The sequence below is a fragment of the Anastrepha obliqua genome, chromosome 4 (assembly GCF_027943255.1).
Source record: "Anastrepha obliqua isolate idAnaObli1 chromosome 4, idAnaObli1_1.0, whole genome shotgun sequence".
Lineage (NCBI taxonomy): Eukaryota > Metazoa > Arthropoda > Insecta > Diptera > Tephritidae > Anastrepha > Anastrepha obliqua.
Window position 1 is genome coordinate 99,790,167 of NC_072895.1, and position 15,448 is coordinate 99,805,614.

At 40.3% G+C, this 15,448-nt stretch overlaps 1 protein-coding gene across 1 annotated transcript in view; it reads left to right on the top strand.

Moving 5' to 3' along the window:
- Positions 1 to 15,448, top strand: part of LOC129245961 (protein gooseberry-neuro) — a 114,028-nt gene that overhangs the window by 17,089 nt on the left and 81,491 nt on the right. The gene's annotated exons all lie outside the window — the stretch shown is intronic.

The following is a 15,448-nucleotide window of genomic DNA, read 5'->3' on the forward strand; positions in this document are numbered from 1 at the left end:
GGTGGAAGCACTTAACTACTTGCACTACACCAAGAAAAATATGGCGGTGGTACAACATCCAACGAACGAATTACCTGTTAGTATGCTTTTGGCCAAACATCTCATGCATCGCTGCAACCCTTACAAGCCATTGGAAAGTAGGGGATCATGCAGCTAGACTCAATCTACCCTTCAATTCTATCTGCAGAAGCTGTCAAGCGGAAGGAGCGAAGGAAAGTCTTCTCCACTACTTATGTGAATGTCCAGGGCTAGCTAGGGCACGACTCCGCTCCTAGCCTTCCTTGCAGCAAATGAATGAGATCTCAGACATCGAGACAAAGAATTTGCTGCTATACTTGGACCTCACTAAATGGATTAGAACAAAAACAAAAAAAACATCATTATACGAGGATCATCATTATAATTAGGATTATTTCAGTGGTAATACTCAACCACTTCAACAACAACAACAACAAAAAAAAGATCGTCCATAAAGTAGTTTTGAACCATTTGCGTAAAGGTTTTAAGCAAAAACAATGAATTTCTTTTTCCGCAAACTAATATACCAGGGGTGCCTTTTATATGTCGGGATTAGAGAACAAAAACAAATTTTAATAATCAAAAATCACTTTATTGTTTTTCAAAATATTCTCCATGAAGATCTATACACTTTTGCATGCGTTTGAACCAATTGTCGAAGCACTTTTGCCACTCTGAATGAGGTACCTCCAAAACATGCATTCTGAATGCCGCAACCGCTTCTTCAGGTGTCGAAAAACGTTGACCTCTCAGTTTGTTTTTTACGTACGGGAATAAAAAGAAGTCATTCGGTGCCAAGTCAGGACTATACGGCGGATGACTCATTAATTCGATGTTTTGGGTGCTCAAAAATGCAGTTGTTTGAGCCGATGTGTGAGAGCTCGCATTGTCCTGGTGAAGAGTAATCCGTCTTTGGCGATTGGTTTTCCTAATTTCTTGGAAGACAACTGGCAAACAAATGGTTGTGTACCACTCAGAATTTACTGTTCTGCGTTGTTCTAGTGGTACGGTTGCGACATGTTCAGTTTTTCCGAAAAAACAGGCGACCATTTGCTTGGAAGTGCTTCGTGCGCGAACAACTTTTGTTGGATTTGGCTCATCTTGAAACACCCATACAGTCGACTGCTGTTTACTTTCGGGCTCATACGCGTAAATCCATGATTCATCACCGCTCACGATGTCATAGACGTGTTTCGAAGCCCCGCGATCGTATTTTTTGAGCATTTCCTTCGACCAATCGACACGAGCCTTTTTTTGAACGATTGACAAATTGTGTGGGATCCAACGCAGTCAAATGTTTATGCAATATTGAATGTATGCTGGTCCCACTAATGCCTAAGATTGTGTCAATCTCACGATAGGTCACATGACGATCTTGCAATATCAGTTCGCGCACAGCATCATTGGTTTTCGGAACAACAACTGATTTTGGACGACCTTCACGAAATTCGTCTTGGAGTGAACTACGACCACGATTGAATTCACCATACCATCGATAAACACTGGTCCTTGATGGAGCTTCATCGCCAAAAAATGAATTAAGTTCATCCATGCAATGTTGCTGAGTTAATCCACGTCGAAAGTTGTAAAAAATAATCGCACGAAAATGTTCACGATTTAATTCCATTTTTAGGCCGAGATGAATCTTTTAAGTTACTGTAAACAACACAAATAGCGCTGGTATTTCAAAACGTTCTGAGTACGTAAAAGCCCAAAAATATCAAACTTTGCGATACAGCTGTCAGTTGCCAGATTGCAACACCAGGGTTGTCAAATCCCGACACATAAAAGGCACCCCTCGTATTCATGTACTTAATGCAAGAAGAAGATCACACCATGTGGAAAAAGTTGAAAAAAAATTAATTTTTGTTTCCACTACTCATAAAAATGCTGCACAAACGACTCAATTTTAATTATTTATCAAAATCTTCTTTCTCATATTTAAATTTAATTCAATCACAAGAAAAAAGTACAGCATTTTGTAAATTTTCAGTGCAATTGTGCCACCCTGTATTTACTCTAGGTAAATAAGTATTAAAAGCTGTCTTTTTTGTTCTTGTAATCCGGGAACTGAGCTACCTTTAACTCCACTCAGCCGGCAGGGTTCGAAGATGCAAAATCTAATGGCGGCACACCAAAGTACCGACTCAAGAAATATAGATGTTTTTATGTGTGTGTGTGTATGTGTGTTCATGTGCGTGTGCACAATGTCAAATCCTGCATGTTTGCATTCACTAGTTTCTCGTTTCATTATTTTATTGCTGTATGTCTGAGTTGGAGTTAAGAGAGAGTTTGCTTCACTTACAACCGCAATTAGTTACAGTTTATATGTGTCGATAACGTGGTGACGATGCCAATCCATCCATCCAACTAAGCATCCATCCATGCATGCACTACTTCTGCGACCAGCCGCATCTCTCTGCCGCTGCCCTAACCCGTACGGCATGCATCCCTTAAAGCGTTCATGCATTCAAGCATCGATGCGCGCAATGGTGAGCAGAAAAAAAAAACAAGAATCAACTGGAAGCAAGCAGGCTGGACAGGGCAAATGTGCAGATATATCTAAGATTACTTTTATATATGCATGTGTATGCATGTATATGTAGATATGTATGTATTTGTACGTTATATCGATCGTGTGTGATCGCACTGATACTTTTGATCGGCTCTACGAGCATCTACAGATGTGCGCATCGATCGTCATGCGTTTTGTGGTTGCTATTGTTTTTATAGTTACTGTTGTTTTGTTGTTGTTGTTGTTGTTGTGAGTCAGTTGGGCGCGTAGTGGTGGCACAAAAGCGCCTCCAGGTGCGCTTCACGCTTAATTAGAATATGATGCCGCAATAGCATTGCCACACGCACACACATACGCACACTCTCGCACACTGACAGTTGCTTACGTCTGATGCTTACAAATTCAAGAAGCGTATGGCGGTAAGCGTTTATCCTTTAGCAGTTGTTGTTACTTCTTTCTTGGTACTTTTATCTATTGGGTTGCCACATGTTCTGTTTCTTTTTGTTGTTGTTATTTTTACTAACTTACTGTATTTGTTGTTTTTTTTCTTTATTTATTATATTTACTCATCCCTGTGTTTGTGTTTTTTTCTATATTTTTGCTTTTGTCTTATTTGGTGGCGCATAAAGTGTCAAGGGTTCACATTTGCTCTTTCGTAGCTTTTTTACACATTTTGTGGCGGCATTGGTGGACAAACAGTTGAACAATTTTGCTTACATACATATGCCGCCTTGATCGAAAAGTTCCCGCTATATATCCAGAAAACTCAAAATGCAAGTTTATGCCTCAAAAGTGATATTGTCGCCTGCAAAGTACTCCCCATCAACTACAACGCACTTAGCCCAGCGTTTGATCCAGAGCCCTAGAAACATTTGTGGAACTGTATTTTCGGTAAAGCCATCAGAGCGCCCTTTTAGATTTTTCCATTACTTCCTTTCGGCTGTTAAAACGCTGAAGTGGTTACCCGTAGTGTTCGATCAAACAGAAAAAACTCGAAGGGAGCAATAACTGAGCAGGAATTCAATGGCTGTTGGATGGTATTGGCTTCGTTCTTGGTAAAAAATCAACGGATATTGATGGAACTGTGCGACGGCACGTCGTCGTAGTATAAAATCCACCAGTTTTTTCTCACAAAAATTCCGTTTTTTAACGAAAACGTCTCTTTTCCTTCATGTTAACGTCTCATAACGCCCAAATAATAGTCCTTATTAAGGGGTAACACCACTGTACACGCGTAAAATAAACACGATTTTTAAAGAATTTTTTTGTATAGAAGGAAAGAGAAAACAATCAGTCTGATTTGGGAAGTTATTACTTATATACTAAAATACAAAACTACAAAGTTTGATCGAAAAATTTTACAAAATGGCGGCATTGGAGACATTTTTGTAATGTGGTTTCTCTTGAAGGAGCTCCGCGGCACGCGTGCAGCAGAGGGTGCAAATTTTAATCTGGAACAAAGAAACATTTTTTTTCTTAATCTAGATAAGAATAGCTAGAGAAACACGTAGGGAATTTAAAAAATATTTATTTTTGTGGAATTAACAAGCATTTGAAGGAAAACACTCTATTTTGGACTAAAAAAACGGCACTTAAATAATTATAACAATCGTTTAAATTAATCTATCGAAAATCCCCTACGCTCTTCTCTTAAGAAGGTTATTATACAGATTGTTTGAGTTATGCTGCGTGCCAATTTCAGAAAACGTGTTTTGAGAAAAACGCGTTTAAAGTTTGGAAATTTGGAGAAGTCGTTAGGTAGCAGTCACTAACGCTTGGTTAAAAGCTTAAAATTTTTATGAAATAAACTTCGGTAACGTATACAACTTTTTGTTCTGTATTTTAAAAGGTTCAAAGAATTTTTTAAGCTTATAAAAAAAAAATCAATTTTTTGAAATTTCTACAGTGGTGTTACCCCTTAACTGTCAGACGTTTTGGCCAGAAATTGTGGTGTACAACATCGTTGTAGTCCATGAAAACCGTAAGCCACGCTTTTTATTTTTATTTTTTTTTTTTTACTGCTAAACAACGTCGTTTCTTCCTCATGGTTCATCATCATTCACAAGGGCAAGTTTTGTCTTCAGTAGATTAGATTAGATTTGTGGGGGGTTGGACAAGTCCAAGCACTCAGTCAGTAGACCATTGCACATGGAAAGGTTGGGCATCTCAGACAGTGTACTCTGCCCAGCTTTCACCAGAATTCGATGTCATCCTGTCGATCAGTCTCCATTTGGATAGTTTTTGTTGGAGTTCCTTACTACTTTGCCACCTTATCTTACTTTGTCTCCAAAGTCAAGAGCCAAGAAATAAATATCAAACCGTATCAATCCTCGTGAATGCGACCTCAGAGCCCATGGTTGAGTTATACAGCTTTAGTAGATGCCGCAATGCGAAGTTGGGGTTTTGTTCTTGCCCCACTCACAGTCTTGCCGAGGATTTCAATCACCTAATCAGTGTCTCGATATTCTTTGACATACCCAATATTCAAGACCCCAAGCTTTAAATAAATGGCCTTATATCGACTGCCGTATTCTGTAAACAAAACGATTCGTTTTTATCGGGTTTATAGTATTTACTAGACTAATGCCGAACTGCGCGAAAAGTAAAGGAAACACATCACAGCGCGTAAAACTGAATTTCCTAGCAAACATTCTTAGACACACAGAACTGTGTCCTTTATTCAAAGTACACCATCACAGCCATGGAGCACAGGCTTTTTGTTTCAAAGGCAACCGCAAGTACTAGAATCCTATGCTTTACTGGACACGAATATTGGGCCTGCAAAGGCGAACCCTGCTCGTGTGGCGATATCGTGATTGGCAACGCCTTTAACGCCTCTAAATAAAACAAACCAAAAAGAGGCATGCGAGCGTTGGCTAAGCTCCGAGGCGGCAACGAAGCAACACAGAGACAACAGGCAGACGACCAAACACACAGCAGCCACATAAGCTACGGAACATGTCAGCAACATATTAAGTTGAAGTATTTAACCTCAGGTGATTTACTACGAATATTATGAATACTAGCGCCCAGATATTGGCGCGGAAAAGCTGCCACTAAGTGCGGCAGACGGCGTTAAGAGTCTATGGCCAAATGTTGCAGAAGGCGAGAAGAGTGGTAGAGAACTCCAGTAGGTAGTTGCGTTTGCCTGGGGGAGTGAAACAATTGTAAATGACAGAATGAACGATGAGTTCATTGTTTGTGGAAGCAATAAAGCTGTTCAGTTTTTGCCCCAGTTTGGGAGTAGTTAAATTTTGTGGCATTCGTGGCACTTGAATGGCATTGTTGCATTGTGGTGTTGTAGCATTAGGCTTGTTAGGCATCAACTGACATTTTCTTCAAACGCCAACGTAACACATCCATTGATTGATCGTTTAAATTGAATGGGCAATGCATTTTATTGAAAATGTTTAATTAAAAAATAAAAGTAAAATAAAATAAAATAAAAAATTGTATGTGTACACGAAAGAGCAAAAAGAGAGAGAAAAAATCACACAAACACACACACACATTTTCAAATCAATTTAAAACAGCACAATCGGACCACACCTGCTTTGGACAGACATGTACGTGATTTGTTCAGAAACAAGGTGACTTCATATTTTTTCGAAAAATACTTTGTTATCGGGTGGTTAAGTTTCAAGGGCCGGTGTTGATTTTGAATAAAATAGAATTTTTTTAAGAAATTATTATCATCTCTTTTTATTGTGATAATACTGATATGGCTCAATTATGCACGGAACAAAATATTGGCCAAATGGCATCGGCGGCACACCTCCATCCGATGGTCCAAATTTTCGATGACCCTGAGGCATAATTGAGGTTCTATGCCGTTAATGTGCCGAATTATCTCATCCTTTAGCTCTTGAATTGCTGCTGGCTTATCGACGTACATCTTTTCTTTCAAATAACCCCAAAGAAAGCAGTCCAACGGTGGCAAATCACATGATCTTGGCGGCCAATTGACATCGCCACGACGTGAGATTATTCGGCCATAAAAAGTTCGTTATCATCTCACGATAGCGAACACTATTCACAGTAGCTGCCTGGCCGGCCTCCACTGAGGTGAAAATGTGCCTCATCACTGAAGATGATTTTCTTCGAAAATTGGTCATTCACTGCTGCCATTTCCTGCCACCATTCTGACCATTGACGACCCTTGAAATGGTCAAGTTCTTGAGTCAATTGCACCTTGTAAGCGTGTAAATTCAAGTCTTTATGCATAATCTTCATCAACGACGAGCGAGAGAGGTGCAATTTTTGGGCACGACGACGAGTTGAGGTGGACGGCTCTTCAACCACACTATCGGGAACAGCGGCAATATCTTCTGCAGCACGAGCTGTACGAGCATGCACTGGTGTTTTCACATCTCCTACAGACCCGGTTTGCTCAAACTTTTGCATAATTTTTCCAATTGTACGCATATTTGGACGATTAAATTGACCGAAAAAATGACGAACGCCCGTTTTCATAATAAGCCTGAATAACTTTAACGCATTGCTCGATTGTGTGTCTTTCCATGGTTCAAATTGAGTTAGTCTGAAATTGAAAAATGTCGAATGAAATGCAGAAAAAAAATTTACGTTTAGGTGTGATTCACATTCAACATCGGCTTTTAGAATTTAACCATCCTTTATGTGAATATTTGTTATGTACCCTCTAAAGTAATCCTCTATACAGATATCGAGCCCTAAACGCCAAAAGGCAAGACGGGCGATTTTCTTTTTGTTGATAGAAATCGATAACTTGCCACCATAGACACCATTCTCTCAAAACGTGAAAGCCTTATAAAGTACCAACGGCTACCGTAGCCGAATCGGTTGGTCCGTGACTAGCATTCAAAAGTGCACAGATTCGAATTTCCGGGCACGAAACACCAATTAACAAGAACAAGTTTTTTCTAATAGAGGTCGCCCTTCGGCGAGCATTGCTAAATCTACGAGTGTATTTCTGCCGTGAAAAGGTTTCTCATAAAAACCAACTACCGTTCGGAGACGGCTTGAAAATGTAGGTCCCTTTATTTTTGGAACAACATCAAGACGCACAACACAAATAGGAGGAGGATAACTAATTTGATCTTATTTTGAACAAAATTTAAACAAGCGCGACGGATTTTTTACAAAATATTAACTTATTATATATCTATAAAATTATTCCATAAAACTTTCGTTAGCTGCAATAACCACTTCAATCCGAGCCCGAAAACGAGTGCATGATTCTTATTCATATTGGACATAACGGTATTAATGGAACCTTCAGAGTAGAAATGGTGTTATGAGGATGCTTATTGGTTTCACGCTCAACTACGTCTTATACTTATTAGTCCAGGGGACTAAGGCCTCTGCCTTTAGGCGCCCATAAGTTCGGTGTTATGGTGGACATGGAAATTTTCAGGCATATACTCTTGTGTCGCCATCGTTTTGTGTGAAGGAGCAAAGTTTTTCTGAAAGATGTTGCCACCGCGTACACGGTTTGACTATTTGACTGACTACAATTCATGGTTTGACGTCTGCCTTTAGAGCCTCGATATATGCAGCAGAATTCTCTCGAAATTCTTGAGTAAAGAAGAGGTGACATGGCAAGTCTTGTTTCCTCACAACTATAACTGTGGCTGGAAACTTCGTGTGCAACACAACAGGAACCATCTGTCATTCTGGTCATTTCTGCGGCCGGTCTTTTGGTCTTAGTCAAAACCTTTTTCGTCAGAAAAATACCATAACATCTGAAGTGCTTCAGAGTATTTAATTTTGTTTAGAAGGCGGCTTGTTTGGATAACTCCCACATTAATTTTGAAGGATCCTCATCAATGATCGCTTGCACTTGTTGAATAAATACTGCAGATCGGACAGTGCCAAGACATTCCCCGTGATTTTTGCGTTTTGCCAACAGATCATCAGTTGCATCACAGCCTAATGTTTCTAATTCACGGCAAATATTATAAGCGCATTACAGACGCACTTAAGAAAATTTGAGAATTCTAAATCGGTGACATTTGCACAAATAGCGATAATGACTGTAAGTCTTTTCATTTCTTGAGTTAAGCTTTAGTTCTCCATGTCTTACAGTTTCGGGAAGTTATGCCCTGAACTACCGCATGCATCCTATATATACATTCTGTCAAAAAAGTACCGGCCGTACAAAAAACAGAAGAAGTCCTCATAACTGCGTGAAGAAAAAAAAAACAGTTCATGAAATTGTGGGTATGTGGCCATGAAATACTACCACAAGTGGTAATAAAGTATTTAGGCGTAATGATTGATGCACGGCTCTGCTTTAAGCAACATTTAGCAACTGTTAGTTCGAAAGCAATGACAGTCAACGGTGCTCTTACAAGAATTCTTCTAAACATAGGCGGACCGCAAGGCGCCAGAAGGCAACTCCTGGCAAGTGTGGTGGATTCAGTCATCTTATATGCTGCACCTATATGGACGCTCCAACGAAGAACACCAAACGCCGAACGCTTGAGTTAGTCTTGGGTGAACAGCTGAGCCTAGACAGCTTAATCAATAACACCTGCAACGCGCGGAGTAGCAGCACAAAACGCAGAGAAAAACGATAGGAGGTGTACTGTCTACGAACTGACGACAAATCACAGGCGTTCGGGTCATGTGCTCACGACGGCATAAGACGGTATAATAATACCGCAACATCTTCTTTGCTGTAGATGCAAAAAAAACCTCGATAGCGTATAACATCCATACGCCCATGTGAGAGGAACGTGAGAGCATGCCACACATACCACTGGTATGACGGCACAGAGACATTAGAAGTCGAGCCTATAGCATGAAGCTGGCTACAAATGTGGTGGACCCAGACGTGGGTGAATAGTATTGGTTCATTTAATGGACACCGTTCTGGGTCGAAGTAATGCAAGGTAGTGCCGGGAAGGGAGTCTCCCCAGAAGAGAAGGAGGGATTGTTTTAGTGGCTACACCATTCGATGCTGTTGACGACGGTCGCTGTAAATGCAAAGGCAACCCTCCTCACCCACCAAACAAAAAAAAACAAAAAACAACAGTACCGAGAATTGTTCAATAAAACGCAAACTAAGGTTTTTCCAGTCAAGGATTGGTCCACTCACGCGCTTGAACAGATCTTCTTCAGTTCCTTCAGCGAATTCTCCTTAATGGGCTCTATCGAGGCGCCGTCCGCGGAGTGGCAATTCAAGTATTGGGAAAAGGAAAAGTCACAGAGAAAAAGGTGGTTGTTCGAAGATATTTGTCGAGTTTTTGGTCAAAAAAGGGTTCACAATATGAGGCTTGTGCGGCGGTGCGTTATCATGGTGCAAGATCCATGAGTTGTATTTCCACAAATTGGGCCGTTTCCTACGCATATTCTCTCTCAATCGTCGCACAACTTCCAAATAATATTCTCTATTTACTGTAGAACCATTTGGAATGAATTCCGAGTGCACAACACCATGATAATCAAAGAAAACAAGTAGTATGACCTTCAGTTTTGACCGACTTTGACGTGGCTTTTGGGATTCGACTCATGTACCCAAGTCTCATCACCTGTTATGATGCGCTCGATAAACGTTGGGTCCGAACTTACTTGCTCAAGCATATCTTTCCACCTTCTTCCGATGAATTTTTTGAAAGAAACTCAACTCTCTTGGAACGAGTCGGGCAGCCACGCGCCTCATGCCCAATTGATGGTGCAAAATATTGCGCATTGATTCGTGAGACACGCTAAGATCACGAGCTACTTCCCTCAAACTTATACCTATGATGGTTTTCCAGCACCATTTCCTTGACTTTGTCGACGTTTTCATCCGTTGAAGACGTTGATGGGCGACCAGAGCGGGGCAAATCTTCCACGACTTCTCCATCCTCTGCAAAAGACTTATACCACTCGTAGACCTGTGTTTTGGATAAAGCATACTCGCCATATGCTTTGTGCACCATTTCAACGATTCGGCACACGAAATCCCGTTCAAAACATAAAATTTAAGACAAATCCTTTTTTCGATATTTTTATCCATAGTGAAAATCCCAGAGCACACCAGCACCTAGCCGCGAAATTTTAAAAGTCACCTTTTTTGTCCACAAACCTTCTACGAAGCTTATGCCCCCAGCTGTAAGTGTGGTCCCGTCTTCCCCTCGAAATTCTTAGAAAAATCGCGCTGTGCACAAGTGTCAGTCCAACTGTCAACTAATTAATTAAATTTCAATTGAATTTATTAGCCCAAGTCAAGTAAGTTGAGCAAACGACGTGTTGTCCAAAAACAACAGCCACGGCTACAAAAACAAAGCAACAACAAACTCAAACAAAAAACCTAAACTTCAGCAAAGAGAATAGCCCAAGTAGCCTAGGCAACAGTTCAGCTCGACAAAACGACAATCTCGCCGGCGGCAAGGCAAATGTTAGAAAAAAAAAAAAACAAAAAAATGAAGGAACAAAAAAGTTTTGAAACAGGCTTGTCAGTGGCAACAAGATAAGCTGTCACACATTACACCAAAAACAACTAAGAGCGCATAGCGCAATAACACCATCACCGTACCATTGAAAAAACAACAACAACACGCTGAACGTAAAAAATGCCAACATTAAAAATGCCAACAAAATGCGCTATCAACTACTGTATTTGCCACCGTCAATATACATACATAGATAGCAGCAGCGACAGTGGTAACAACAACAACAGCTGGCAATAAGAGAACATGCACAAAAACTTGGCGTTAGCGACAAGCAACAAGGGATTCAAATTGTTGGCAGCACAGTGTTTTGGAGGTTGCGGAAAAACAGTGAAAATTCTTTTATAATAGTTTTTGGGTACTTTTTAATATGCAATTAAAATATTGGCTCGAAATCAGGTTCAAGGTAGAACTACTGGGATTATTTGTCTTACTGCGGCGAACAATTTTTCTCGCAGATTATCAAGTCAGCTGCAATAGACTGGTACTAGGCGCACCTAAAGTTTTAATATATCTACAGGTGGTGAGTGCAATTTCTTCATCTGTATTGAGCGATAGATATCCAGGGCGCGCTATTAGAGTTCTACTACGCATGGGAATCCCACGTTATAACATCCCCGCTGCGATAGGAAAAATGGGATATGAAATCACGTCTGCCTCTCAAAGCCACTCTGGCTCGAAATCAATGCCCCTCAGCTGACCTATTCGTCATTCCACCGACTTGATCTTAAAATAGCGCTGCCTTGTTGGCCCCGCCGGAGAGTGTATATAATTTTCTCCTGCCAGAAAAAAAGTTCATTTTAATTTCACGTTCATGAAATCATTCCGATTGTGAGCAAATCGTTTTAAAGAATTCCAGGTTGTATTTGTGTTGATAAGTCGGCATTCCCGCTTGCGTCACTAGGAGGTTTTTGGCCTTCCTAGGAAGTTTTTGGCCTTTCTAACTCTTTGCGGATTCCACCACCGAGTAGCGCTGCATACTTCGCCGGCATCTTTGCGCAAAGCGTCAATCGTCTGCGTTTGATGCTAAGTTCGATTGGGAGTTCGTCGCTCGAATAAGAAGCTCTTGATTTGAAATTACGCGAGTCCACCAGATTTCAAAAATTTTGGGCAAGCAGGCATTGATGAATGTGTTTGCAGCCTTCGAATAAGCACACGGGCGTAAGCGACAAAGATGCACAGCCATACAGCAACAGCGATTTTACATTGAAATTAAAAAATCGTTGCTTAGTTTTGATCGACATGGAATTGAAAACCAACATTTTTTACAGTTGCGAAAACTCTGTAGGGCGTAGGTGATACGATTTGCGATATATTCAATAGCTCCGTCTGTTGGTGTTCTTTTATTTCCGAGGTAGCAAAATTCTGTCCTACGACTGATCTCTTTTCCATACATAGCAGAACGAGGGACCTCGTTTTGCACACAATTTTAAATGACTTTCGTCTTGCTAGCATTTCATTTGCGTCCAACTTCGCTTGTGAATGCACTCAGCTGGTCCAAATTTATTTGCAAATCTGACCTTTTGGCGGACATCTGCATAAGTTAACTCTTCTAAGCGTTCGTGGGAGTTCCAGTGCACATTTGCTTGTTAGTGCTTTGCTCAACACATCCCCGTGGACTATGAGAAATAATGATGGCGACATGAAGCAACCTTCCTCTATATGTATACTCAAAACCCTCATAATGTGCTTATGAATCTGTCTACGTATCTATCCAAACCTTATAAAGATGGTAAACCTACAAAAGTAAACGACCCAATCTTTCGTAGGTTTGCGTAGGTCAAAGTTTCAGGCAACGAATTCCGTACTTAGAAGTCGCCTAAAAATCGTTTGAATGGGCTCTACGGCCAACTTCCTTGGTCCGAAGCCCGTTCTGTCACTCCCTTCTGCAGCCATCAAAGCCACGGTTAGCAAACGGGTAACTCTAACCTACAAGTTAGCTTGGCAGGCTGAGAGTGGCTGCAGATGGAGAAAACTGATGCTACCTGTCATGTCCGACCGACTGTCGCAGATCTTCCTCTCACTAAGCAGAGGGAACTGCAGGCAGCTGGTTGGACTGATGACGGGCCACTTTCTATGGACGAAGCACATGGAAAAGGTAGACATCTCAGACAGTGCACTCTGCCCAGCATGTGGAGAGGAAGATGGGATGGTGACCACTTCCTGTGCGTCTGCCCCCCCTTCGATCGAATCAGGCTTGAAGTTTTTGTCACTGATTTGTTAAGAAGGTGGTCGTTTGTGGCTCCTTGGCACCACAAAATCTACTCAGGTTTCTTTAGAGGTCGGGTAGATTTAAAGAAAATTAAAAAGGGAACCCGAGTGCAATACAATGAACTTAATTGTGTCTGAGCACTTTGCTACCTGCTAGCCTGTCACGACAAAAAAAATCGTTTGATGATTCATTTGGTGAAAATATAAAAGCTTTTAAGATTCTTTTAGAAACTCATATTTGATATTAAGTATAATAATATATTATTTGCTCAGAATTTTCTAAAATTTTCATGTCAAAATATTGAAAACTGAGCGGTTCACAGTGAATCTCCAAAGTGAATCTTTACAAAAAATTTGTTTTGCATTCTTATCAAAACTCGCAACAGAATCATTTGAAAAAGAAAAAATTAAAATGCATTTATTAAAGGAGCTGTTACTGGACGTATCCCTAACACAATTTTCCCCCCATTTTTTAATTTTGCTTTGTGCTTAGAGCCAGTAATAAGACTAAAAATTCTTCAAAAACAAAAAATCTCCCTGGCATATCTGGCGAATCATAAGAAAAATTACGAAGCAAGATTTCAAAATTATTCGGTTATAGCGCACATGGGTTTCAAAAATAAAAAGTTTCAGAAAACGGCTGAAAGTCGAGGGGCATAGAAATCCAGCCTGGAGCAACGGGCGCTCAAAAATAAAAAAGTTTCAGAAAACGGCTGAAAGTCGAGAGGCATAGAAATCCAGCCTGGAGGAACGGGCGCTCAAAAGTACAAAGTTTCAGAAAACGGCTGAAAGTCGAGGCGGCATAGAAATCCAACCTGGAGCAACGGCCGCTTAAAAATAAAACGTTTCAAAAAACGGCTGAAAGTCGAGGGGCATAGAAATCCAGCCTGGAGCAACGCCGCTTAAAAATAAAAACTTTCAGAAAACGGCAGAAAGTGGAGGGGCATAGAAATCTAGCCTGGAGCAACGGCCGCTCAAATACAAATAACTTCGTCAATTTCGATCCGATGGACTTGAAAATTTGACTGAATACTACTGAGACATTATTCATTCCTTTAGAAAAATAAAACCTTGACTAATATTCTTTATAAAATCTGAATTGAACCGAAAAGTTTAATTACTATTATTATTATTAGGCTACTGCAACGAAAATATATCTACAATTTGCAATGCAATTTACAGGAATGCACGTCAATACCGCCAAGGCGGTGCAGCCTTTTCCTGACTAGTGTAGAACATTCACAAAGAATGTCTTCTGAATTTTCAGTGTCCAATTCGCAAAAGTGATAGATGATGGTCTCAGAGGGACATTTCAAGGAATTGACAGATGATACACTCTGAGAAACAAATTTTGTTTAAGTGATATCTCAGATTGCAGTTGCCTGTAAAGTAACCAGTTAAAAGCCGTAAGTCTACTCTGCTGAGCAAAACTATGGGTTTTCCAAACAGAGGTGTTATTTCGATATTCAAAGAAAAATGCTATTTGTAAATATAAATGATCGGATGTTTATTTCATTATAAAGAAGAGGGTATGCCGTTAATAGTGGAAAATAACATCGGGCAAATGACCACCACGACCACGCTCACAGGACAATATCCTTTTCATGAAATTTTCCATAACCGAATTGCAAAGTGGCTCGATGTACGAAAGTCCTCGATAGCCTCACGAGCTCCATCTTTGAGGTCTTGAATCGTTCCTGGGCTGTTGGCGTAGACCTTCTCTTTCAGGTGGCCCCAAAGAAAAAAGTCACAAGGTGTTAAATCACAAGATCTCGGTGGCCAATTGTGAGACAGCTTGAAGACATGTCTTGCATCATGTCTTGTACGTTAGAATTTCATAATTTAGCTTAATTTGTAGAAAAAATGAATTTCTGAGTATAAAAGACAGTTCGAAGACATGTCTTGCATCATGTCTTGTACGCTAAAATTGCAAATTTATGCCAAAGAAACAGAAAAAGGATTCATTCAAGTATACAAGACAGTTCGATGACATGTCTTGCATAATGTCTTGTGCGTTAAAATTTTATAATCTAGCTTAATTTGTGGAAAAACTGCATTTCTGAGTATAAAAGACAGTTCGAAGACATGTCTTGCATAATGTCTTGTACGCTAAAATTGCAAATTTATGCTAAAGAAACAGAAAAAGGATCCATTCAAGTATACAAGACAGTTCGATGACATGTCTTGCATAATGTCTTGTACGTTAAAATTTCATAATCTAGCTTAATTTGAGAAAAAACTGCATTTCTGAGTATACAAGACAGTTCGAGAGATAACACGGCCCGGA